The 27,587-nt window shown below is 37.7% G+C and overlaps 1 protein-coding gene and 1 pseudogene across 5 annotated transcripts in view; both read left to right on the top strand.

The window, feature by feature from the left end:
• CDIN1 (CDAN1 interacting nuclease 1) overlaps positions 1-27,587 on the top strand; it is a 231,001-nt gene that overhangs the window by 11,571 nt on the left and 191,843 nt on the right. The gene's annotated exons all lie outside the window — the stretch shown is intronic.
• Positions 24,399-25,073, top strand: LOC116482365 (tropomyosin alpha-3 chain-like; annotated as a pseudogene).

Here is a 27,587-nt window from a genome sequence, read left to right as displayed (position 1 = left end):
AGGGAAAAAAAAGGTTCAATAGAAGTATAGTTTAATAATATTTTATTATTTAACTTTTGACAAAGTTGACTGAATTTGCCATTGTTTTTATTAAACATCTTGTACAGTTTTGCCGTATTGGTTGAATTTTCCTTAGAAACAAAACAATCAATATATATTTTACTAGATTAAATCTGAAAAGTGACCTTAATATATGAAGTCATGCTCAGGTAGAAAGATCATATAGAAGATAGGTAAAGAGTAAATGCTTCTTTATTTTCAATTGTCTTTTTATTGAAGGGAGATGTTTTCAAATGTATACTTGAAGATATGTTTCTCCTTTCTTCGTTCTGCTGTCAAGTTGCTTAAACAGTGAGCTGTATGTACAGTGAATACATTTAAGCTGCTAGGGTGAAACTCCTAACTGAATGACAGTTCTCCATTTCTTCTTTTTTTTTTTTTTTTTGAGAAGGAGTCTTGCTCTCTCACCCGGGCTGGAGTGCAGCGGCGCAATCTCGGCTCACTGCAAGCTCCGCCTCCCGGGTTCACGCCATTCTCCTGTCTCAGCCTCCCAAGTAGCTGGGACTACAGACGCCCACCACCACGCCCAGCTAATTTTTGTATTTTTAGTAGAGACGGAGTTTCACCGTGTTAGCCAGGATGGTCTCGATCTCCTGACCTCGTGATCTGCCCGCCTTGGCCTCCCAAAGTGCTGGGATTACAGGCGTGAGCCACTGCGCCTGGCCGACAGTTCTCCATTTCTTAGGGGAACCGAACACAGCTAGATCCTGGATTGTTTGGTCCATGGGTTTGAAGCTAGAGTAGAACAATCTGTGACCCACGTATGAAAGATGGTACATGCTGATCACAAATCCAACCCTGTTCTAGCCACTTCGGGGAACTAATACCTGCTTCACCTTTTCTTTCCTCTCTTCCCGTCCCTACCCTTTCATGAAACATAGTGAAGAGTCAGTAGTCCTTCTTCGTAAGCCAAAGCTTCCTTCATGCCAAGGAACAGTGACATGGCTTGTCACTTTCAAGTTACGTCTCTTGGCTGAAGGGTGATCTTTTCTATTCATTCTGGCTTCGTGACAGCAAGTAAAAGTTTGTTTGCTTTTTTTAACCTACTGTTGTGTTCAAACTGTGACCTCATAAATAGCTGGGATCTCATTGAGATAACGAGGGCTCTGCAATTTTTCATCCAAAGTAAAATGTTAAATTTTCTCAGGACGTATTTCTTTTATGTGTTTGAAATACTGTGATTCAGTTGCTAAAAAATGTTTAAAGTTATTATACTTAAAGCAATAACTTCAAGACTATGAGAATAAATATTTTGAAACAAAGCAATTCAAGTAGAGGAAAAAAGTAAGGTAGATTCATATCTCTTAATATAGCTATTCAATGAAAAATATAAGTACTGGGTCTTTCCCTGACCAAACAGCGGCTAATTGAGGCGATTCTGTGTGAAGCCCAGTCTTTTTCTGAGGTTGTCCTGGGAGTAGTCGTCATATCCAAGACTAAGACTTAAAATACTTGGTATATCATCACTGCTCCCCACCCACAACATATATTTATTTTTAATTATTTTTCAGTCACTGTTAGTTAAGGCCTGTCATTTGTTCCAGGAACAAAAAAGGATGAGATATAAACTCTGAACTTGTATTTATTCTATTATATGAAATAGGAGGCATAGCAGACCATTGATATTTACAAGGTTTATCACTTAAGACTATTGAAAATCCCCAAGTTTGCAGTTAGCACTACATAGGATGGGAAAGGTCTACTAAGCTTTGGGATGCCAGTGTTGGCTAAGCTCACTTACCAGCAAACTGACTTGTGCATCCTCAGATCAGCCTAGTATGAATGATCCAGATTTATACTCAGCATATTTATGAATCAGTGTTTGTCATATATATTTATGATTATTCTCAAATAGAACTTTGTTTAATCTAGGAATGTTTTAGGATGAATAGAGATGCAGGCTGAAACTTTTGTGGTTGGACATTCATGCCTGTGGCACACCTTATCTTCCTGTGATTCTGTAGCTTATGACATGGTGTCTATAGGGCTCTTGTAAGTAGCTTCTCTTGTGGTTGAGATCTGGGAGGTGTAGAGTCATTTGAATGTGTCTTCTACATTTACACATGAAGTTAGACTGGCACTTTTTAAAAAAAAATTTGTTTCTGTCTACAGTTCTCTCAAGCTGATATCATCCTTTGCTTAAGGTATATTACACTGCTATTTGTTTTTGCTGATAATATTGGTAGGGAGAGCCAATAAAATCTGAAATTAACTTACACTTCAAGACCCATTTAGCTAAGATGGTAAATGGACTGGGAATATGAAGCAGACTCTTCCTTGTATAATGTTAAAAAGCCCACAGACTCTTCCAGCCTGTATGTAACAGCCTGTATGTAACAAATAGCCGTTTCCTAATGGATGAAGTTAAAATTATCTAGATTCTCATTTTCTGAGGACAACTAAAATACATAAAGATAAAAATACATTTAACCTCAAGTTTATAACATGTTCAATTTTTTATTTGCATGTTGGTGGGTGCACTTGGAACTCTCTACATGCAGATAGATCACAAAAGCTTGCTTGGGAGGGACCTGCATACCTCTCTTATTATTCAGATTCAGTGACTTATAAAGCAAGCCAGTGTTGGATTGAGATCGCAGTTAGAGATAATTTGGTCAAATCTGTTAATGTTGCAGATGCAGAGGGAGGAGTCCTACCCAGTGATTTGACCAAAGTTCCACATCTGGATGCAAAACTCTCCATTCATGCTTTTAAATTAGAGATTACAGACTCCCATCTCTCTAGGGGCCAGGCAAGTATCAACCACAAGTGAATGAATGAAGCTGACCTGGTTGGGATTGCAGCTAGGTGAAAGTACAGTTGTGTGTACCAACAAGGCAGTGGTCACTGTATGCCAGCCGTCCAGTGCCATGCAGGAATGTGGGCCTGGTGCTGCCAGGCCTTCTACTCTTTAGAAAGCAGCTCTAGATCTGATTTTTTTTTTTTTAAGAAAAAATAAAATATCCTGAGTTTTAAATGTTGTCAATTTGTTTGAATTTTTAAAGCACTGTGTGGGCCAACATTTTCCTGGCCAAACAGAACAAGTCTGTGGGCTGAATTTGGCCTGCAGCCAGTGGATGCTGGTGCTCTTTCCAGCTTGTGAGAGCTGATTGTGAGCATCTTTTCCAGACTCTACAAACCGTGACCTCACATTGGTAGCTTTAAATTCATCTGCAGTAGGAGTATTTACACCACAGAAATTGGCAAATGGTACAACCTGGGCTTCCCCCTTCTCCAGCCCTACCACCCGTCACTACCAAAGACAGTTGTTAAGCCTCACACACCACTGCATTCCATCACCAGTCTGAGACTTTTGTACCTTATGGCTCCAAGGGATGTCTTTCACAGAAGTTTTTAAACCCCATTTGTTCTGATTTCTATAGCCTTTTTTCTGAAAGAGACTCACACTACTACCATGTGTAACTCATTCATTCTTGTAAGATTTTTGTCATTGTTGGGTTGTTGGGCTTTCTCCTTATGTTTCCCTTACTGTAGTTAGCATGGGAGCTGGAAGTCTTGGGCCTTAGGAGTACCTAGTATATTGTAAGTATTATGGTACATTCATAATGGACATTTGATTGAACTTGCCTAAAGAATGCTGCTTGATTTTTTTTTAAAGCCATATATACATGTCTCTTTAGAAAAGTGAATCCTTTTTAAAATCGATTAATTAGCTAAGTTTAGGGACATTACAGTGATTCTTTCCTTTCTGTAGGAATTTAGAAATGCTCTAGTGGTACACCTGAGGGTTTATCATGTCAGAAATTATTTCCAGAAAAACTCAAGCTCAGATGTTACATTTTCATTTGGTAGTTATTCCAGTATAAAAGCAGAGGGAAGATACCTAATTGGTAAGTTTCTTTACTTTTTGGTGCCTTAGAGTCCTTATTTATAAAATGGAATTGTTATGAACTTGAAATAAGGTAATACATATAAAATGATTAGCACGGTTCCTGATACTACACTGGTTGCTACTGTGGTTATATTATTGGTACCATTACTTATTCATGGTTGCTTGTTGCAGTGGTATTTATGGTTATGATAGTTAGACTCAGCATATTAGAACTGAAAATATTTTGCCTAAAACCACCCCCTTCCAAGTATTTTCTTGTCTACTAATTTTTCTCAAATGCAACCACTCATATCTGGAAGCTGTTTTACTTTTTTGTCTCAACTTAGTAAGAAGGGGGTTATGCATTTATGAAAGATACTTGAGTGAGTACCAGCTTTAGAGTCAGGGTTTCTCTTTCAGGAAGCAGCTTGACTCCAGTAAATATGTAAGTTCAGGTGTAAGTCTTCCAGGGCAAGGAGATTTTATAGGATACTCTAGATCATCACGTCAGTGTGAACATTGATTTTAGTGTTCAATATAGGTATTAATCAAATTTGAAGAATGGAAGTTTTTATTTTGTTGTTGTTATTATTATTATTTTTTGAAATGGAGTCTCGCTCTGTCACCCAGGCTGGAGTGCAGTGGCGTGATCTTGGCTCACTGCGGACTCCGCCTCCTGGGTTCACACCATTCTCCTGCCTCAGCCTCCTGAGTAGCTGTGACTGCAGGTGCCTGCCACCACGACTGGCTAATTTTTTTGTATTTTTAGTAGAGACAGGGTTTCACCGTGTTAGCCAGGATGGTCTCGATCTCCTGACCTTGTGATCTGCCTTCCTCAGCCTCCCAAAGTACTGGGATTACAGGCTTGAGCCACCGCGCCCGACCGAATGAGAGTTTTTAAAATGATCTTGAAACCATTCATCGTACTAATATACTGATTGTGAAAAGACCTTGTGGTAAACACAAAGAAGTTGCATAAACTCTTAAAGAGAATGGATTGATTATTCCTTAAGGCTTTGGTTTTACTAATTATGATGTATTCTAGAATGGTGCCTTCAAAGATTTCTCTTAATTTATCTTATTTTTGCAGTTCTGCTAATCACATAATTGTAGTAGTAATGAATTGGGCAAGACAGTAATTTTTCTCCTTTAGTTTTCATTGTATCATAGAGCCTATCTTCCTTTAGGTTCTAGATCAAAGAGAGGGTTTCAGGTTTAGACCTACTTCAGTTAAACTGCTTAGGCCAGATTTGAATACAAGTATTAAAACAGGTGAGATGTTTTTGCGTTAAAAAAAAATGCCACTTAAAAATTTGAGTGACACTTTGAAAAAAAGTTGGCTATTCCCAAAGACTATGGAAGCAAAAGCATAATTATGCTATAGATTATATTTTAGGGGCAATTATTTGCCAGATAACTCTTCTGAAGCATGGAAACAAGACTTGGTTAGTTTTATTTCCTCTGTTAGAGGTGTGTAAGGAGTCTAGATTTGGTTCATAGTCATGAAAAATATTTTATTCCTGTGATAGCTTTTTGGACGATTGTATTCTGCACTGTATTACAATGGCACAATAAATTCCTGAATATACTGTCTGCTGAATATGACTTTACCATGAAAAATTTGATGCATGGAGAAGGAAAGGTTGGAATATATCAACCTTTTCTGACAAGGGACTTTGAATTTTGACCTAATACAGATGACCTTTGTGCGCAATAAAAATGAGCTTAATCTTGAGGTTAAGGTTGAGGTGAATGGCAGGACAGCATGGTGGCGCTTACACTGACTGGAGGTGTATTGGTGCCTATGTGGCTATTGGCTGAATGAGAGTCCGGCACTTTAAAAATTTTTTTTTTAGCTTTTCAAGAAGCTTATTTATAGCAAGTCGTTTGGCTCTTTAATACCACCCCATTTCCTCAAAGCTCAGCTTTCTGTTTAGTTGTGGTAAGTTCATCTGTTTTTATGAAGTTTACTGTTTCTGAGTAAAAGGTATGACTGTGTTCTTATTTATTTTCTGTTCCATAGATAAGCTATAGAGAAAAAAATGTTTTTATGGCTTATGGAAAAGACAACTGACATATATAACCTTGGAACCGAAAATAAATGTTCTTTTAAGAAGATTTTTTCTTTGACAAGTTGAACTTTTGTCATCTAACTTTGGAACTGTCAGGAGAATTTTTAAGCAGTTTGTGCCTTTATCTAGATTATAATTGAGGATGTGTGTGAATTATTGTCTTGAAAGGCTTAGATGATTTACAGAATGGCTATTGCCTTGGAAGTTCCTTTGAAGTGCATTGGCTAATACACTTACATCATAATATAATATATTATAAAATAATATGATATAAAGTATTTTTAAGGTTTTGCCTACTGTACCTAGAAGGAGAATTGTTTTAAAACATGAATTTCTCATCAAATATTTTATTTTCAAATACCTCCACTGATTTGTCATAAAAGAAATTACACCTTAGTGAACATCAGGAAAAAACCTGCTCATGTTATAGTACCTGAACACCTATTGAATATTCTGCCCAAATAATTGGTTGAAACAACAAATAGTTGAGGAGAGTGCCAGAGAGTCTAATGGAAAGAACTTCTACTCTTTTAATCGAGCCTGCAAAATATATTCCTGACTGATCAGCTCTGAAGCGCTGAGGTTTGATGATTGGAATGGCAGGAAACCATGCTTTCAGGACATAACGAATTGACGAGGCCATCCATCATTTGTTAGCATACGCTGAAAACGTGGGCTATGTGTGCAGAGGCCTGTGATTTAGTAAATACTTGGGAGAGGAATAGAGCTTACACACAAGGGAAGATATTGCTGTCCTTCAGCAGCCTGAGACCCAGGCGCCTGCTGAGAAGGCCATCTGACGGCACATCATCAGTAACTGGCCTGTCACAGTCAGCGGTGCCCACCGACCATTGCCAGTATATTAAATGCATTTTTAATATCTGCTTCAGTAGATTTAATGAAGAAAATTTAGTTTCCATACTCCGAGCACTGCTTCCTCAAGTATTCTAAAGAATGAACTCCTTGCCTACACAAAAAAGAGGGAAGACCATGCTGGCAGCTAGGAGAGTTGATTGAAAAGGAAACTCAAACAAAATAATTGCTAACAAAAAATATATTTAGTAGAGTCAGTATCTTGTTGATGTGAAAAAAGAAAAAAAAACGCATTTTTTTTTTTTAAAGAAGTTTTGGATGAATTTTTTAGCCCTTAATTCCCTTTTCTCACAAGCCCTCTCCCTAGGAGGATTCGACCTGCTGGCAAAGGAATATAAAGGGGGGGAATATTATGGTTTGGCATAATTTGCTAAATTTATGGATAGAAAGACTCCATTTTAAATTACTTTGTGTTTTGATATACTACTGTTTGATTCTTAGGATTTTTGCATGAAGATATAAAGTGGAGTTTTTCTTAGTTACTTCCAAATTTTTGAATATTGAACTTTACTTGTAAAGTTATTAATTAAGGTAGTAATTTTTGCCTGGTATGCAGAACAGTTCAAAATTAATGTAAAAAAAATTAGTTGCCAACTTGATATAAAGTGCTCTAATATATTTCTTATGCTGTAATGTTTCTTTAAAAATTATAATTTTTAAATGTTCTATTTTCAAATTCAGGCAAAGTGTGTAGATTCATTCTTTTTAATGAGTTTCAATGCTGACATTATTTACTACAAAACAGCAAGACAACCAATTAGATATAGTTGCAAACATGCACTTTAAACACCTCTTTAAAAAAAACAAAGAACAAAAAACAACAACAAAAATAACAACCGAGAATATGCTCTCATGTTCACAGAAGAAGAAGCTACGGAATGGGACCTATAAATCTGATTCCTGCATGTGTCAAAACAGTAATGTATTAAATGCATATTATTATAAAAATTTAAGACATGTCTTAAACACACTTAAATTTTTATAACACATGGCAATATTAAATAATACATTTCCTTGTTAGCATCTGTTTGCCGTCATTGTTGGCAAGACCTATGATTTATTGCTTAAATTAATGACCAAGACCATTTTGGACCTGATATATGCCCCTAAGCTTATTACATCACTAAATAAAATAAAATGTATGCGCCTGTGACAGAGTTATTTTTATAATTGTTTATCCCTTTAAGTGCCCTATTCAGTGATTCACTGAAAGGTTCATAATGGTTGGCTTGTAACCAGAAAATAATCTCAGAAAGGTAAAATACATTTCTTGTTTAGAAATAAAATGCCAGAGTGATGGTGATGATAGGGGTCCCAGCAAGAATTTGCAATGCTCAAACTCGTTTTTTTCTCAATGCTCTCAATGACCTCTTACTGAATTTTTTGATACATAACCTCTCTACCACCATCCCAACTCTTAAAGCTATCTGTTAATGCTGGCACTCACCTTCATATAAACCCTGCATTATGACTAAAGTGGTTTTTTGCTCAGACATACAGCTGTAAGGGTTAAATTATTCTGTACTTAGGATTTTCCAGGTACCATTATCACCATGCATTAAACTGAGCAAGATTATTTTCCTATTTTTCGTTCTTTTCTTTTGGGAGATTGGAACTTTACTGTTTTTTATATTGAACTGTATTTGACTTCATCGTCTTTATCTTTCCTTTCTGAGGGTGCAGTATGATAGAACCTTCAGTATTTTTACAATAACCTGTTATTCATCTAAAGTCACTCTGCTGCCTGACTTGCAATACAATGTTATATGGCCTTGTGGTTTCTTTGCTCCACATGAAGTATCTCATTGACTGTCAGTTCTCCTGTCATCTGATGTTAAGGTCAAGTTTTTGAGAAGCTGATGCCTTGCTTCTGGATTGTAGTATCTACACCTTGAAACATATGGAGCTTCTTTGGGAACCTGAGAGTGTTTTTTGTGAGAAGATTATTATTTTGTACATATTTGGGAACAATTCTCATTGATTTTATCACTCATAAATGGACATAAAACTTATTATTATTATTATTATTATTATTATTATTATTTTGAGACCGGTTCTCACTCTGTTGCCCAGGCTGGAGTGCAGTGGTGCAATCTCAGCTCACTGCAGCCTCGACCTCCTGGGCTCAGGTGATCCTCGCACCTCAAGCTCCCAAGTAGCTGGGACTACAGGCGTGTGCCACCACACCTGGCTAATTTTTTGTATTTTTAGTAGAGATGGGGTTTTGCTATGTTGCCCAGTCTGTTCTTGAACTCCTGTACTCAAACGATCCACCCACCTCCGCCTCCCGAAGTGCTTGGATTACAGGTGTGAGCCACCACACCTGACCTGACTTAGTTATTAATTATTAGTTATTAGTTATTGTCTTGTCTTCATCTCACTTTTACTACATTTTAAAGAAAATAGTCCATTGGAAACTAAAGGTTTTTTGCTTAGTAATCTTTCCTAAGGCAGTTGATACAATAAAGTTTTTAATAGTTCTCCCAGACATGATCAGGCCAACGAGCATTCATGTTTTTTTTTGAAAAGCCCTATTGACCTCGCCTTTTGAAGCTCTCAGCTCCCCTCCCGTTGCTGATCTTTTTACCATCCTTTTCATCTCATTTTCCTTGTCCTGGAGACCTGCCCCCAGATAAAACATTTTAGGAGAAAAGTGATGAAAAAGAATCTCAAGTGTGAAGAATCTCAAGTGCCACGTCTAATCTAGTTCCCTCCCTTCCTCCCTTTCTATTTTCCTCTCTCCTTCCTTCTGTCTGTCCCTCCCTTTTCCACTCTCTCCTTTCCTGCCTTTCTTTTCCCCATCTGTCCATCCCCCATCTTTTTTTTTGGTCTCTTGAATATTAGCTTTAGTGAGTTTGTTTTTGTTTTTGTTTTGTTTTGTTTTTGTTTTTGTTTTTTTTTGCTTTGGCCATTGTAGTTACTTTTACTTGTTCATTTGAAATGTATGCATTTCTCTCTTTTGCTTTCTATTTGAATTAATTGTGAGATCCTTTGGATGGGAGCTGTGTGCTTTGCTGTGATTTGATCTTCCAGCTGTACGCTGTATTGCCTAGCATTGTAGTGTTCTTTTATGCATTCAGTGAATTCTTGCTAACTTTCTGATGTGGGCCCGTGCTTATTTTTATGATCTCTTTTGAGGAGACGACGACTTTGAAGCATACTTTTTTTTTTTTTTGGGAGGGGGGCAGTACTGTTCTAACTAGTACCCTACAAAGGACTTACTATTCTTTCCTGAAGTTGTTACTTAAGCTCCCACTCTCCGGGCCAAGATATTTAAGTCCTATTTAAAAGTATTAAAATATTCAGTAGGCAGCTAAGTGCTTAGTCTACTGTTCTACTTAACACTAAATGAAAGTAAAATATAACACAGACATGGAGCCATTTGTTATATTTTAGTATATGAAGCAATGGCTGTGTAAACCTTAACCTTGTAATTTTGTGAGTTCCACTTTATCATGTAGCTGTAAGGGTAATCAAAATAAATCACGGGAGGTGAATAAATATTTTCTAGTGCTTTCTCAGTGCTTTCAGAAGTGATGCTTGATCCATGAAATTTTAGTAAGTGTATTAAATAAAACAATATGATGTGCACTGTGTCAGATCTGATAAATTATTCAGTATAGGACATTTATACAACATATGTTGAGCTGCTACGTGAACAGCTTAATGACTATAAATTATGTTAATCTGTCTTGCCATCTTTATATTTTGTTAAAAATTGCACTATTTGTATTATAGATATTTATATATTTGCGGGTTGGGGCAGGGATAAGAAGAAGGCATAAGAAAGGTGCAGGTCAGCTCCACGATGTTCTGACAGTGATCCAGGGCTCCTCAGCTGTGCAGTGTACATAACACAGATGTTGGGGAGTCATCTGTCAGCCATGCCTCTCCTATGGAGTTAAAGTTCTAGAGGGAAAAGAATTTGACACAGTGCTGTCACTGTTACATTTTCACAATAGAAGAGCATGCAAATATTGAACCTCCTGCTTAGCAATAGTGCCCTGTCTAATGTCTGTGCTGGTTAGAATAAAAAATCATGGGTGCATCTTGGGCTCAGAGATCTGACAAAGGTCATGCTATGTTGGGCATTTGAATTGGAAATTGTCTGGACTTAGATTTTATAAAGCTCCCACTGTTGTGTGTGGGGAGAATTTCAGCAGGGTTTTGTCCCTGGAGAGGCCTCTTAGGCCCTTTTCTGTCCTATGAATGAATTTAGATGTGAGGGTTACTCCTGCCTTAAAACTGTTAAGTTCATTTTGTATACATCCCTAGAGAGAAAAACTGGCAGATGCTTTTGTCTTGGAAGTGTTTAAAAGAAAACTGCAGAGCAGGAACAAGAGAGAAAAGGGGCCCTGTGTGGAGTCCCAGAACATTTTGGAAATGGCCAATATGCAGTTTTCATCAGTATGAAGGCGGGGTGCAATATGGTGCCTGTAGTTCACGAGGGAATATGAATGTTGATTAAGCATACTCCCAGGCTTTGAAATTCTGAAAGCAGTGTCAGAATAATGGATGTTGAGCAAATGTCAAGCATTTGTTAATTTCTCTGTTATTTGGAGTTTATCTACCATGATCAATCAAATAAACTAGTGCTTCTCTCTTGTGGCATGTGTCATTGATATGGTGATTAGGTGGCTAGAGAGACCTTCTGCTTTTTTTCCAGGTAACAGATTATAAACGAGTAGACAGAGCTTTTCAGTTAAAGATTTGTTTATGGCTTGGTTTAGTAGAAATTTGTATATTAACTGAATACTTTGGTGGCAATGTAAAAATCCGTGGCCACATGTCAAAGATAAATTCTGGGACCATTTATACCAGGAGAACTAGTAGTGGAGGCATGTTTTCCATCAAAGTATAGTTTTCAGTAGTTTATGAAACTTTGATGTAAAACTAGACAAAAGAAATGGATCCTACATGAATTCTTACCTTAATATTTGTAGATAACTTTCCAATCCATTTTTATGTCTTTTTTCCTATTTCAATGGTTAATTCTAAGTTAGTGATTGACTTTTATTCGTGAGTGACAGTAAATTTGTTTCATGTGATTCAACATAATTTCTATTATTTTTAGGAAGTACTGCTACAGTGTTTTGATGTCCCAAGTAGGGGTATCAAGAAAAAAAAAAAAAGTGAAAGGTTCCTTTCAGAGTTTACTTAACTGTGGATTATTGTGCAGTGCTAACATTCTGCAGTGTGAGGAGTTGGTTCCCTTTTAGAATGTGAATGACTTTACCAACTGGGATTTCATTAGTTGTTGAGACTAGGTACCATGTGTAACTGTCCTACCCTTCAGCACGGGGTAACTTGGACTGAAAAGGGGTCTTTATGTGAAATTTTAGTGGCTGGAATCAAGGTAAATTTGTGATTGGAGATTTGGCCTTTTTCTATACCCCCTTTTCTTTTTGTAATCTTAGGCTTGTAGCTTACATAATTCAGATGGAGACTAGTGTAATACTTACCACCCTTGACCATGTCCAACAGGTACCTCTGTGGTCTTTGGCATGGATATATTTGCAAAACTGGACCTACTGAGGTGATCTGTCACCTATTATTAAACCTCATGAACTTTTTTTTCAGGGGATTCACAACTGAGCAGCCACAGAGCATTGTAAAACCCCAGAGAACTACTTGTGTGATTTCTGGAGCTCTTTGGTTTTCTCAGTCTGCCATGAGGTCACAAATATGGCAGTTTCCAAAGCAGAACATTTTTAGCTTCCTCTTCAAGCTAAGCTGCTTTATCTTAACTGTCTACATTAGACCTTTTCTTTTGGCCTTCTCTGGGACTGGAATTCCTAACTGTATGAGTAAAATCCTCGTGTCCTGCCTGGCACACAGTGCTAGTGAGCGCTACCATTGTACTGCCTCCAGCATCATAAAAATAGACAGCAGTGCTGATTGACTTTTCTAGGCTGCTCTCTGAAAATTCGTCATGAACATGACACGATCATAGCATCGCCGAATCATTAACTTGCACCATACAGCAAAACACTCAGGGTTTTATCGACAGCAGCTCTCAATTTTTTTTTTGTATTCATAGCGATAAAGCTACTATTATTCCTAATTGGGATTAGGAAGACATGAAAAATCTTGTTAGGGTGTTGAAAAATTATTATGTAACAGTAAGAGGGAAAGAGTTTGAATTTCACTTACTGTGGATTCTTAAGCATATGTGCTCAGGGTGAACGCTTCCAGCCACTCCAGTGGAAGGGGCTGATGGTTTTGGTTGGTGGTGTGCCCTGTGCCTGCCAGGCTATCAGGGCCTGCGTCTTGTCTTCTACTTAACTCTTCTGATGCCCTCCAATAACCAAACTTTTATTTTCCCTCACATGTATTGCAACTATAAATTAATGGCTCACAGTTTTAAAAGTGCTATAAAGAGTACTATTTCCTACTGGGGACACATTGTAATGATAGCAAAAATACTTTTGGGACTTCTCTTTTGGCAAGTATTTTTAGAGTGTGTGGCGCAGTGTCTTTGGTACTTTTGAGAATGGAGACAAAAGGCATCATTAAGTTTGAAAAATAAGGGGGCTGATGTTACTAGGTGACCATAAATTCTAGAGACGTAATTATTTTGCCGTGTGTTATAATTCAGTAACAATAAATCCTTTATTGTATTTATCTGTGTTTCTAGATGTGGTGGCCACCCTGTATTTTGGTGATATGTGAGATGTGACTGTGAAGTTGGTTTTCTTGTGTAACTGGTAAAGTGGTTCTAAAGTGATTCTTAAAGATAAGTTGGGCCGGGCGTGGTGGCTCATGCCTGTAATCCCAGCACTTTGGGAGGCCGAGGCAGGCAGATCACGAGGTCAGGAGATTGAGGCTCAATCGAGCCATCCTGGCTAACACGGTGAAACCCCGTCTCTACTAAAAATATATATATACAAAAAATTAGCCGGGCGTGGTGGCGGGTACCTGTAGTCCCAGCTACTTGGGAGGCTGAGGCAGGAGAATGGCGTGAACCCGGGAGGCGGAGCTTGCAGTGAGCCGAGATCGTGCCTCTGCACTCCAGCCTGAGTGACAGAGAGAGACTCCGTCTCAAAAAAGAAAGGTAAGTTGTGTTTTTGAGCCATGGCAGCGTCATTGGTGCTTAATATACAAATCACACTCCTTTAGCATTATTACTTTGGCCAAAGATAATGTGAGTAAATTAGTTCCTTCTTTTAGCTGAAAAAGTTTATTTTGTTACTTTATGCTTGTACTTAGTAAGTACAGACTCTCCTTCCTTAACTGTTAGCCCTTATTTTGTGCCCACCTTTTTTCTGTGCTCCCCAAATGTAGACCAATTACTCAGAGGCTAAAGACACATTCCCTTTAACTAACCTGTTTCCGTTACCCGTCTCTCTGGTGGTTGTTTATAAGGCAGACTTCTTAGAGGAAGAAGAAAAGTAAAGGGTTAGATAATCTAACTAGGCAGTTAATCCTTGAAAACCAGAGTGGTAGCTCAATTTAGGATTTTCAGTTACGTTTTAAGCATTTCTTATTTGCATAGAAAGAAAAACTATAGTAATTTTTGAATTTTATCCTATAGCTTACAAAGCATTTTCATAAAACTTTCTCCTTTTTCTGGTGGTACTGATGGAGGGGGTTGGAGATCCTTATTTAGGCCTCTATTTGGGATAGAGTTTGAAATAGGATGAAACTTATTTGCTATTTATTTTTATTTTCTTCCTGTGTTTCTTTCTGTATCATATAAGCTCCTATTCTCCTATTATATCATTGAAACTCATGCTTTTTCTCAGAATAAAGAGGTAAAATTCTTCCTTGTCTTTGGAAGGGACTTATACTTACTGTAGAGTTGGAAGAATCACTACAAAAGGCTAAGTAAAACAGAGACAGAACCCTAAAAAAAGAGTTATTGTCCATTTATTTAGCACAGTTTCTGTGGTAGGGAGGCAACATTAAACATTATTTTAAAAACTGCATTTGTGAGATATTAATAGATGCCTTGGTTTGCTGCAAATTGATTAAACTTTTTTTTGGTAATATTTAAATCATAGAGCTAGGACTGTAAGTAACTAAGTGTAGGTAAACATTATTTGATGATCAGTAATTATATATATGGTTTTAAAGCTGTTTCAACAAAATGTTATTGGAAGACAGATTTTCTGCTACAAATGTTAAAACCTTTGGAATATGTGGGGCTGAAAGGACTAGTTCGGGTGTGATCTGTAACTTGGGCAGCTTGCCTTCTGCTTCAATGCTTGGTTCCACCCTGAAGAGGGAAGTTACACACCACTATGTGCACTTGACACATGCAAATGCTAAATACAGTAGCAGCATGAGGTCTCTGTCATTAACAGTAATTTATGTAATGAAAGCCACCTGGCTTTTTTTTTAAAATAATTAATTGCTTGTAAATAATAAATTTAAGTGTAATTTATGGTTTTCTAAATTTGATTACCATGTAGACCCAACATCAAACCTAAAAAAATTATCAGTTCCATAATGTTCTTCTATGACTTTTAAAAGGTACACACACACACACACACACACACACACACACACACATTTTAAAGTAAACATCAGATGAAAATACTTCTGGGGAGCAATAAGAATGTAATCAACTCCTGCTGGTTTTATTCAAGTTGGAATGCTAATTTTGAAATAGTTTCATTACTTTAAGTTTTATATTATTATTTTAGCTGACCTTTTAAAAGTATTTCCACATATAATTAATACACTCAGAAGAAAGTATACCTACTTAACAGTAATATAGTAAAACTCCTTTAAAAAAAGCTTTTTCCCTATTTTGTAAAATTCCAATTATGTTTTCAAAGGAATTTATATATCAAGAAAAAGCACCTAAGCATATACGATGATATTTAACATATTGTGGTGATAATAAGAGGCTCTTTGCCTAATAGATTTACCAAGCACAATATCTTAGTTTAAGATGGCTGTACGGTATTTCTTTTTGTTTATGTGGCCACATATATAAGCTGCCAAAGAATTGTGTTTTCTGATGTAGAAAATATCTAAGATTCACATGGTTTAAAGAGAAAGGGGGATTTAGACCCTTGTCCTCTGAGCTTCTCTTTCATTAAAAAAGAAAGGAAAGATGGAAGTAAGGAAGGACATAATTTATGGCTTTATGTTTAAGATTTAACTACTGTTTAATGACAATTATATCAGACTTTCTCAAACTTTGAATCTGATTTCTTAAATTCATGCCTCTTTCCGAAATGCATTTCTTTTAAATATCTATATTATTATTTTGTACTAAAGCAGTGAAATCACTATCGTCAGTGTGTATAATACTTTTGTAAAGGATTAACAGATTAAAGGAGAATTTGCGTAGCTTTGACCTACAAATTTATAAACTGCAAAGACTTTTCTCCATATGTGACTAACAGCATTTTTATTTCACCATGATTTAGTAAAGTTTATATAAATCAATAATGCTGTTTTTGTAACTTGTATTTTTTTTTTAAATCTGGAATTCTCTTTGTTCTTTGTAGAAACTCAACTAGATTATGAAAAACTTAGTTCTGTTAAATAGCAAAATTGCATGTTGACTCCTTGCAGGATTGAGAGTCAAGTGATGAGGTTTCCGTGTTAGCTGGAATTGTCTATAAAGAATAAAAATTTTGGCTTCTATGTGTAGTCAGGGTGTGACCACCATCCATCACCTCAATAGCAGACATCAGATTTGTTCATCACTTGGTTTCCAAGGTCTAATAATCCCTCAAGAATTTAGAATGTTGTTGACTGTCCCCATTTACAGCAGTGAAGGCTTTGCAACAGGTGCAGCTGTGTATACTAATTGCAGGGTGTGCCTAATCTGTCCAGAAGGGAGAGTACCTCTAAATTTGGTATCTCAAAGAGTGGAGTGACCTTTTAAAGTCTCAGAATGAGAATTGCCAACAATTCCAACAGGCTAATTATACCCACAAGGAGTTGTGAAGTGCTTTTAAGTTTTCCTGTACACCTAAAAGTTCAGTGAACGGCTTGAAGTCATTAACATATGACAGATGCACTCCCTTTTCAAGAGCTTTTATGATAAGTTTTGATTGTAGAAGTGGGAATTTGACCTATAGCTTATCACTTGCTTCATTAGCATGCTTGAGGACAGGGAGTTTTTTTTTGTTGTTGTTTTTTGTTTTGACATGAGTGTTATCTTACTCATGTTCCAGAATTCCATCTGCCTGCTTCTCTCTGCTGATAGGAAGTCACAGCAGATAACCTTGATGCTGGTTTTTTAAAAGCATCATGCATTGTGTAGTGTTACATATATTTTATATATAAATATATAGACTATGAATATGTTTCTGAGCATGGGTCTTTCAAAGTTTTGATTCATTATTTTAGATATACTGCCTCCCATGTGATTTCTGTTCTTTTTCATGGAAAAGGAAGAAATACACTTTTTGGCTTATAAAGATGACTGAAAGTCCGACTTCTACATTTCCACAAAGCTGACCACTTCTTGAAGTGAATAAGAATAAGGGAATGAAGTTTGGGACTCTGCACACACATGGAGGAAAGTATGCTTCCCAAAGAATGAACGAATGCTAGAGGTGTACCCATAAAGAGATGTGGAAATGAGGCTTAGAAGGATTTCATGCGGTAAACTCTGTGACTGCAGCACTTAAATGAAATTGCTTTTTATTATCTGGCTGAAAAATCATCCAAAATAAGCCATACAGGATGAAGGCTAAAGAGCTTCTGGGTAAAAACAGTCTTGGATAATTTAATTTTCTCCCACAGCAGCTCTGTATTTACCTGCTTATGATGTCTGTTTCAATTCCTTAAAATACTGTATACCTAAACTTTATTTAAAAATGTTTTCTGTTAAATTAAAATCTCTGTTTATAGAAGTCACTATTCCCTTAACCTCTAAGGGGGTTATGTAAATTTTATATTCCCTAAGGGCACAGTCATATTTAGCGTGTTCCTGTCAATTACCAACAAGCTCTTTTTGTACAATTGGGGGTGGTTAATTTACTCTATCTAGTAAGGTTGCCACCTGTCTAGGGATTAACCCAAACAGGTTGGAAGTCACAGAGAGACTTTTGAATTGGGGTTTAAAGCAGTAGGAGTTGATTTATTAACTCTCTGCTACCATTTTGGTGGCATTTTCTGGGTTGATCAGTGGTACTTGTGACAGAAGGTGTTTTCTTGGTCCCTATGTTTGTGAGGTTGGAAAAGTATGTTGTTAAAATTTTAAGTGTCACTGGAAATCTGTGAACAGTAGATGTAATCGTGCCTGGTACCCATGAAAATGAACTGGAAAGATCTTCCACTCCTCTCCATTGTTTCCAGTCTTATAATATCTTATCAAATTGTTGGATCAGTGGGAAGTGGCATCCTTAAATAATGTGGATAGTTCGAAGACCAGGATTGTGTTCAATGGAAATAACATCTGGTATGTCAGGAAAATAAAACATGAAATATATTGATGATGTAGTTCACAGGAGAATACGAGGAGGTAATTTTACAGTATTTAAAATAAGCTGTGAGAAATACCCAATTTATTAGTTTAAAGAAACATGCCTTAAGTTTTCTGATACAATATGTAAAATAAAATAGCTTACTTCATATGACCTAATATGCATTCAATCTGGAGCCTTGTTCCACTAGAAGCGTGCCCACGATCATGACTGACTTCTTTGAGATCTGTGTGTGTGTCTCTCTTTCCCTCCCTCCCTTCCTCCCCCTTAACTTCCTTTTATTCCTTCTTCTGTCTTTCCTTCATTCCAATTTAAAATTAAGTGTATTGTATGTTATATAAGTATTCTTTTTTCAATTATAACCTGTTATGGATATACAATTCACGTACTGTAACATTCACCCTTTTTAAGTGTACAATTCAATGACTTTTAGTATATTCACAAACTTGTGCATCTGTCACCATTATCTAATTACAGAATATTTTACGACGCCAAAAAGAAACCCAGTACCCATCAGGCATGGCTCCCCATTCTCACACTGGCTCAGCTCAGTCCTAGGCGATCACTAATCTAGCTGTTTCTATTGATTTGCCTATCTGGACATTTTGTATAATTTATATTATACAATATGACTAGCTTTAACTTAGCGTAATGTTTTTGGGATTCATTCGTGTTGTCTCATTCTTTCTTATTGCTGAAAAATCCATTGTAGGAATATACTACCTTTTGTTTATCCTTTCATTAGTTTGTAGACATTTGGTTGTTTCCCTTTTTGGGCTACTATGATTAAATGCTTCTGTGAACATTAATGTATAAATTTTTGTGTTGACATGTTTTTGTTTCTCTTGGATAGATACCTTGGAGCAGAATTTCTGGGTCATATGGTTTAACATTTTGAGGAACCATAAAACTAGTTTTCAAAGTGGCTGCATCATTTTACGTTTCTCCATAGGAATGTATGAGGGTTTTAATTTCTCAGAATCATCAATAACACTTGTGTATTGTGTCCTTTTGATTATATTCCTGGTGGGTATGAAGTGGTATCTCACTGTGGTTTTGATTACTATTTCCTCAATGACTAATGATGTTGGCAGTCTTTTTGTGTGTTTATTGGCTGTTTGTATGTCTTCTTTGAAGAAATGTCTATCCACATTCTTTGTTCATTTTCTAATTGGGTTGTCATTTTATTATTGAGCTGTAAGAGTTATTTGCATATTCTAGATGCAAGCCTTATATATGTGATTTGCAAGTATTTTTTTCTAGTCTGTTGGTTCTCTTTTTTATTTTATTTATGGTATCCTTGAGTTATTCTTTTTTAAGGATCTTACTTCCAGAAGGAAGGTACAGAAGATCAGTATAGAGATATCTGTAACCTTTCTATGAGGAAAATTTTATCACTCTTTAGTGAAGTTCTTATTGTTCAATACACTGTTTTGGTAAAAGTTTTTCTTTAAACAGTATGATAAATTAAAAAAGAAAACTTGGCAAGCAATCTCCTGAATCTCCTGAATATAACTTTAAAAGTTAGGCATGCTTTTAATATTTTCCCTTTTCACTTTGCCTTTTAAAGTTATACACAAATATATATACTTAAAGTTTTACACAAATATCTGTGTGTATGTGTGTGTGTGTGTGTGTGTATATATGTATTTTTTTTTTTTTTTTTTTAAGACACAGTCTTGGGCTTTCTTGCCTAGGCTGGAGTGCAGTGACGTGATCATGGTTTACTGCAACCTCAACCTCACACGCTCAGGTGATGCTCCTGCCTCAGCCTCCTGAGTATCCTGGGACCACAGGTGTGCAACCACTATGCCTGGCCTAGTTTTTAAAATTATTTTTACAGATGGGGGTCTCCCTTTGTTATCCAGGCTGGTCATAAACTCCTGTTCTCAAGGGATCCTCCTACCTTGGCCTCCCAAAAGGTTGGGATTATAGGCGTGAGCCACCGCACCTGGCTTATTGTATCTTGATCATATCATCTAAGTTGACAATTTGTTAGGAGTGATGTTAGTAAAGTGCTAAAAATAAAAACTTGTATAAATCAGTAAAAATATTACTTAAAATAACTATAATTGTAAAGAATCAGGGATCTATCAACTTAAAATGAAAAAAACTTAAAGGGCCGGGTGTGGTGGTTCACACCTGTAATCCCAGCACTTTAAAGGGGAGACTGAGACAGGAGGATTGCTTGAAGCCAGGAGTTTGAGAAAAAACTTAAACTCAGTTCTATTGCTTTTACAAAGTGATTAACCAGATATGGTTTATGAAATGTATTTCTTTAGCTGAATGCTGGGAAGAGACCATCATCTTTCCTGGGCCAGAAGATACTGGCCTGGGGATCCAGATCAGGTAGGAGGTCTGGCTTCCAAAGCCAGTTTTGCTGCATGCTAAGAGCATGGCCCTGGGCAAGTCACTTACTGTCTTGGAGCTCTACTTTGTCCATGTGGATAGAAAGAGCTCCTGTTTTTCACACAGGATGTGTTCAGCTTTTAAGAAGGATGTAGTGCCAGGATAATGCCCTGCCAATCTGGAGGCTGGTGTTTTAGTAAAGCTGTGAAAAGAAAACTTTCTACAGTCTGAGAGAGAAAAGATGAGAGCTTCTCCCTTGTACAGCTCTGTGTGACCACATGCTTTAGCTCTCTGACATATCAAAGTAGGGCATGTACCTTAGGAGCTCCTCTGGCTGAATATTATCTCAGAGGTCTCAAAGACTGGCTATCTTGCTAAAGTAGTTTATCAGCAAAATATGAGAAAGGGTTCACAAACTATAATATAGGAAATATTTAATCAGTAAGTAGGTATTTGCATTAAAAACAAAACAGATGACAGCTGCATCAAAGCACAGGGATAATTGCATGTTGAAATGATATTCGACTAAAGCAAGGGGCATGTGGGAAGTCACTTCAAATTGTGGTGTTGTAGAAAAGTACCTAATTGCTTGTTCCTCTTGTCACTTTGCTTCTTTTAAGTGACTTAAGCAAGGTAGATTCTTAAATTGTGCCTTTATAAATCTTTTTAGTTGCATAATGTGAAAATTGTTAATGTATGATTATCTAGACTTAGTTGTGTAGTATATCATCTTCTTTGGATAGTTAATGAGATGTTGGCTTTTGTGCCATTTATCTTGGGAAAAAAAATAACTTTCTTTCACATCCACTTCTTTTGCCACACTTTATCTTTGATTTGGATGGGTTTATATATAACTGCGTGTGTGTATGTGGGTGTGTATTTTTGTTTGCTTTATGTGTAAGCGATAATAAGAATATATGAATCTAGTTCTCAGCTAGATTCTATTTGCATAAACAAAGGTGGATACCTGCCGTCTGCAATGGCTACTGCCTTAAGAAAATTAAGTGTCCACAGAATTGGTGACCTGTTTTTAAGAGAACCAGTAACATCTTTCTAAATGAAAAATCATTCCAGCAATATTTAATATTGGCAATTTTCTTCTGTCTGCTTTTAGAACTTATCGGCCAGCCAGGTCAGACATTATTAAAGTTCAAGGGGTCCAGTGGGAAGAGTAATGGTTTTGTGCTACTATGAATTTTAAGTGTTGCCATTTTCAGGTGTTATAGCATCTGTTCTCACATGCCACTAAAAATGTATAGAAGTTTTAGACCAAATTCCGGGTCAGGGTTACAAGAGTGATGATGCTTCTGACTCATTCTCTTAGCGTTATGTTACCCAAATTATCTGCATAACATTCTGTAGTAAGATCCTTTTTAACAAGTTATTTGAAAGAACTTATTATAACAAGGCTTTTTTGGGAGAGGCCTTAGCATTTCTTGGCAATTTGTTTAGGTACATTTGGAGAATCTGGTTCTGACTGAACTGGGTAGCTATTGACAATACTCAGATAGACCGTAGGGAGTCCTTTAGTTCTGAGAATAACTGTGTTTTCTACTTACCAGAAGCAATGCCTTTTGAATATAAAAGTCTTGGGGAGGCTGAGTCCTGTGCCACATACTCTTTTGAGAGTCCACTCTCCAGCACATGGAAATTGTCAACAAACAGGTGCTTGATAAATATTTGTTGAAATTCTGAATAAGTGAACTAACCATCTATTTGAAGAGGCATCCAAATGTGTAGCTATTTAATGTACATTGGTGGGTTTAATGAAATGAAGAGAGACTGAGAAGGAAACTTATACAAAATTATCATGGGTTGGTTGAGTGAATCTAGGTACACCTGCATCTCTTTTGAAATGAAATGAAATGAAATGTCCATACCTCATAAAATCAGCTGCTTTTAAAATTTTCTTAGTATAATCATTATCTTGAAAGAGAATCGGAGAAAGAAAGTTTGTGTTTTGGGAATCAAATACTTTATTCCTAAAGTTGGTAAATATTTTGCTAAATGGAATTGATCGTGTCTTGAACTAAAAACATCAGCAAGGCATTTGCCTTTTATCAAATGAATATCAAGTTGTTTTTTTGGTGGTATCTCTAGCCCTACACTCTGTTACTCACCAACGGTGTTTGTGAAATGAAGTTCATAATTATTAGAGATAACTCTTAGAGGAATAACGTATAGTAGGAATTTAAAATGCCTTAAATTTACTGAGTAAGTAAAGTGAATAAAGACAACTTTTAGCCATGGTACATTGTTCAGAATTATAGTAGTTTCATTTATGATTGTTGAGTTCACTTGGATAGAGTGCTGTTCCCATGATAGGGAATGTAGTTTTCCCCAGGTGTCTGTTTTCTCATTCTTCTAATGTGATAGAATCCTCCAGTTTTGACCAGAACATGACTTCCAAGAACAGAGGCGTCGTTTTATCTTTCATGGCCATGGGACTGAGTTCTGGCTATTGCAGAGTAAGCATAAGTTTCATGTGGCAGCTTAGTTTTATGTGGAGCCTTCCCTAAGAGACAGCCCTTGTCTCTCTTCTTCAAGATCCTTTCTCAGTCTTGCTGTCTGGAATGCACATGCCACAGTCTTAACTGTGGGCTGATAGAATGGTGAGCTGACAGGAGCCTGGGTCCCAAGGACTTCCTAGAGCAAAATTGCTGTGGTGGAAGAGACAAATCTTACTGGGAAAGACAAACATTTCTGTACTGTGTAATCCATAGTTATTTGGGATTGTATTTTCTATCCCTTGTAACCAAACATCACCCCATCTATTAGAGATAGATGGGCTGGGTTTTATCAGATTGGATTCCTAGGATATGAGATCAGAGTGAGGCTGCATGAGACCAAGTTTGTCACCATATTCAGAGCCGTTTTAAAGCGTGTGCCTTACTGATTGCTGGTGAATCATGTAGACTTTTAGTAAGCTTGGCGTGTTATGATGCTGAGCGTCTTTACTTCCCTGATTCTGGATTTGGTCTGACTATGTCAGGACTTGTATATGGCTTTTACAGATTTCCTGCAATGACTAGTCTGCATTATCTTCCTGGATGTTGTAAAGATAGAGAGTTGGGTTAGGGAGCGGTTACGGATTATATAAGCAACAGGTCACAGTGCTCTTTTTAGGCATCGTTATTTTTAGTCTGGACATGAACATCTTTTCCCTAAGAAAACGTTTCCATCAATCTCACTATTTGTTGATGTCTCTTAAAAAGGTAACAGTTGGTTGCTTGAATTTTGTGATATTGTAGCCATTATCAAAATGAAAGCAGAGGCCAAAACATACTAGGTTTTTGTTCTGTATTTGATGTAGCCAAAATTTCTAAGATTAAAAATTAATTAGCAGCACACACTTATTCTTCTTGTGAAGCTTAAAATCACTAATCATTAGGCACCACGGTGTTTGGAAGCAAAACATCTCCTTTAGCAATGGCATCTCTGTTATATGTTCACATGTTGTCTCAATGCATGTTCATTCGCTGTGTCTGTGAGTTGCAATGTTTTTACATTTTCCCTTAAAATGGATGTGTGTGTTTGGTATGTGGGTGTGGGTGTTAGGGAATGAGAGGAGGAGGGTCATTCTTCACTAAGTCATCACTTGGCTGATATGTGCAAGTCACTGTGCTAAATATTGATGATGTAAAGTTAAAAAGCATTCCCTGTCTTAAAGAACTCAGTTTTGGACAGGAGGCTGCAACGCTGAGTGGAGGAGGCAGGAAGTGGAGCGTGAGCAGTAGCTAGGTGGGCACCATGGCTTGGGATCACCACCATCGAGGCGGTGAAGCGCAAGATCCAGGTTCTGCAGGCAGATGATGCAGAGGAGTGAGCTGAGTGCCTCCGGCGAGAAGTTGAGGGAGAAAGGCGGGCCCGGGAACAGGCCGAGGCTGAGGTGGCCTCCTTGAACCGTAGGATCCAGCTGATTGAAAAGGAGCTGGACCACGCTCAGGAGCGCCTGGCCACTGCCCTGCAAAAGCTGGAAGAAGCGGAAAAAGCTGCTGATGAGAGTGAGAGAGGTATGAAGGTTATTGAAAACCGGGCCTTAAAAGATGAAGAAAAGATGGAACTCCAGGAAATCCAACTCAAAGAAGCTAAGCACATTGCAGAAGAGGCAGATAGGAAGTATGAAGAGGTGGCTCGTAAGTTGCTGATCATTGAAGGAGACTTGGAATGCACAGAGGAATGAGCTGAGCTGGCAGAGTCCCGTTGCTGAGAGATGGATGAGCAGATTAGACTGATGGACCAAAGTGCTGCTGAAGGAAAGTACTCTCAAAAAGAAGACAAATATGAGGAAGAGATCAAGATTCTACCGATAAACTCAAGGAGAGACCCGTGCTGAGTTTGCTGAGAGATCTGTAGCCAAGCTGGAAATGACTTGGAAGATAAACTGAAATGCACCAAAGAGGAACACTTCTGTACACAGAGGATGCTGGACCAGACTCTGCTGACCTGAATGAGCTGTAGAATGCCCAGTCCCACCCTGCTGCTGCTCCTCCCTCTGACCCTGACTCCACCTGAGGCCAGCCTGCCCGAAGCTGACCTTTAACTGAGGGCCGATCTTTAACTGGAAGGCTGCTTTCTCCTTTCACCGCCCCCTTCGCCCCGTGTCTTTTTCGCCAAACCGTCTCTGCCTCTTCCCAGAGATTCCAGCTGGGCGAGAGGCTGAGCACCTTTGGAAACAGCATTTAAGGGAATGTGAGCACAATGCATAGTGTCTTTAAAAAGCATGTTGTGATGCAAACATTTTGTAATTACCTTTTTTGTGGTTTTGTAGCAACCATTTGTAAAACATTCCAAATAATTCCACAGCCCTGAAGCAGCAATCTAATCCCTTTCTCACTTTTGGAAGGTGACTTTTCACCTTAATGCATATTCCCCTCTGCATAGAGGAGAGGAAAAGGTATAGGCCTGCCTTACTGAGAGCCAAACAGAGCCTAGAGAAGGACTGTACTATGGGAAGCCTCATTGCTGTCTACAAAGTACTAGCTAAACCAGAAAGGTGATTCCAGGAGGAGTTAGCCAAACAACAACAAAAACAAAAAATGTGCTGTTCAAGTTTTCAGCTTTAAGATATCTTTGGATAATGTTATTTCTATTTTATTTTTTCATTAGAAGTCACCAAATTAAGATGGTAAGACCTCTGAGACAAAATTTTTGTCCCATCTCTACCCCCTCCCAACTGCTTACAGAATGGATCCTGTCCCCCTTATATTGAGGTGACCATTTAATTGCTTTCCTGCCTCCTTGAAAGAAAGAAAGAAGATTGTGTTTTTGCCACTGAATTAGCCATGTGAGACTCATCTCATTACCCTTTTCTGGGTTTGAAGCTGCTGTCTCTAGAAGTGCCATCTCATTGTGCTTTGTATCGGTCAGTGCTGGCGAAATCTTGAATAGCTTATGTACAAAACTTTTTAAATTTTATATTATTTTGAAACTTTGCTTCTTTGGGTTTGTGGCACCTTGGCCACCCCATCTGGCTGTGATAGCCTCTGTAGTCCGTGGGCTGGCAGTTTGTTGATCTTTTAAAGTTTCTTTCCCTACCCAGTCCCCATTTTCTGGTAAGGTTTCTAGGAGGTCTGTTAGGTGTACATCCTGCAGCTTATTGGCTTAAAATGTACTCTCCTTTGATGTGGTCTCTTTGGGGCCGATTGGGAGAAAGAGAAATCAATAGTGCAACTGTTTTGATACTCAATATTGACAAGTGTCTTTTTGAAATAAAGAACCAGTCCCTCCAAAAATGAAAATAATAATAATAAAAAGAACACAGTTTAATGGAAAAGGAAATGAAGAAAAGAATACTTCAATTAAAATTAATCTGCACAATGAAGTGTGGTCCAAAAATTAATTAAAGTTCAACATGAGACTTATTTATGGGCTCACTAAATCCAGAAATCTGAAGGGTTTCATGTACTCCTAGCCCAAAGCAATTCTATTGAGAGCCCCTGAAACAGCAGTGCGAGTCCCCGCAACAGCCAATGAAAGATTCTTCTACCTACATTTGTGAATGCTTAAAATTTAGTTTTTTAAAAACACAGTCCTTCACAATTTCTTGTTTTGTTTTTTGGTTTGAAGTTACATGTTGTTTTTTCTCTGGTTTTCTTCTTGGGGCATTATATAATTGTGAGAATTCTGTTACAATTCAGGTTTGATGTAGTCATTTTGGAAATTCCCAGGTATCCTCCTTCATATTTTTATTCTAAAAGCAATTCTGAAGAACATTTGCCTTCACAGTGTTTCAATTCAGTCTAACATTGGACCAGTGGGAGAATATAGCAAGAGCATCAATGGGGGAAAATGGATGTGTGTACAGAAAAACATAAGCGGCATGATGAGCCTCTTCCTTCTTCTCATTATCTGGAATTCATGTCTAATCTCTTAACCACCAGGCGGAAGGCACGTCATACACATGGTGGACAGGTGAACTGGAGGAGTTGGGTCCCAGGGATTTGGAGGTGCCACGTTAAGTTTTTAGAGGCTCTATCCTTTAAGAACTGGATGCTTCTGTGTATGTTTTGGTAATTTTTTTTTAAGCCTACATTTTTCTTTTTCTTTTTTTTGAGACAGACTTTCTCTCTTGTTGCCCAGGCTGGAGTGCAATGGCGTGATCTCTGCTCACTGCAACCCCCACCTCCCAGGTTCAAGCGATTCCCCTGCCTCAGCCTCCCAAGTAGCTGGGATTGCAAGCATGAGCCACCACGCCCGGCTCATTTTGTATTTTTAGTAGAGACAGGGTTTCTCCATGTTGGTCAGGCTGGTCTCGAATTCCTGACCTCAGGTGATCCACCCGCCTCGGCTTCCCAAAGTGCTGGAATAAGCCTACATTTTCTAGTCTGCATAGAGTAATATCAGCCTTGTGCAAATTCCAGTATTGTTCCAAGAATATAATGCAAGGCTGGGCGCAGTGGCTCACACCTATAATCCTAGCACTTTGGGAGGCTGAGGTGGGCGGATCACAAGGTCAGGAGTTCAAGACCAGCCTGACCAATATGGTGACCAATATGGTGAAAC

The sequence above is a fragment of the Hylobates moloch genome, unplaced genomic scaffold, assembly GCF_009828535.3.
Source record: "Hylobates moloch isolate HMO894 unplaced genomic scaffold, HMol_V3 SCAFFOLD_14, whole genome shotgun sequence".
Taxonomy (NCBI): domain Eukaryota; kingdom Metazoa; phylum Chordata; class Mammalia; order Primates; family Hylobatidae; genus Hylobates; species Hylobates moloch.
Note: the sequence above shows the minus strand (reverse complement) of the source record. Positions and strands in the feature narration are given on the sequence as shown.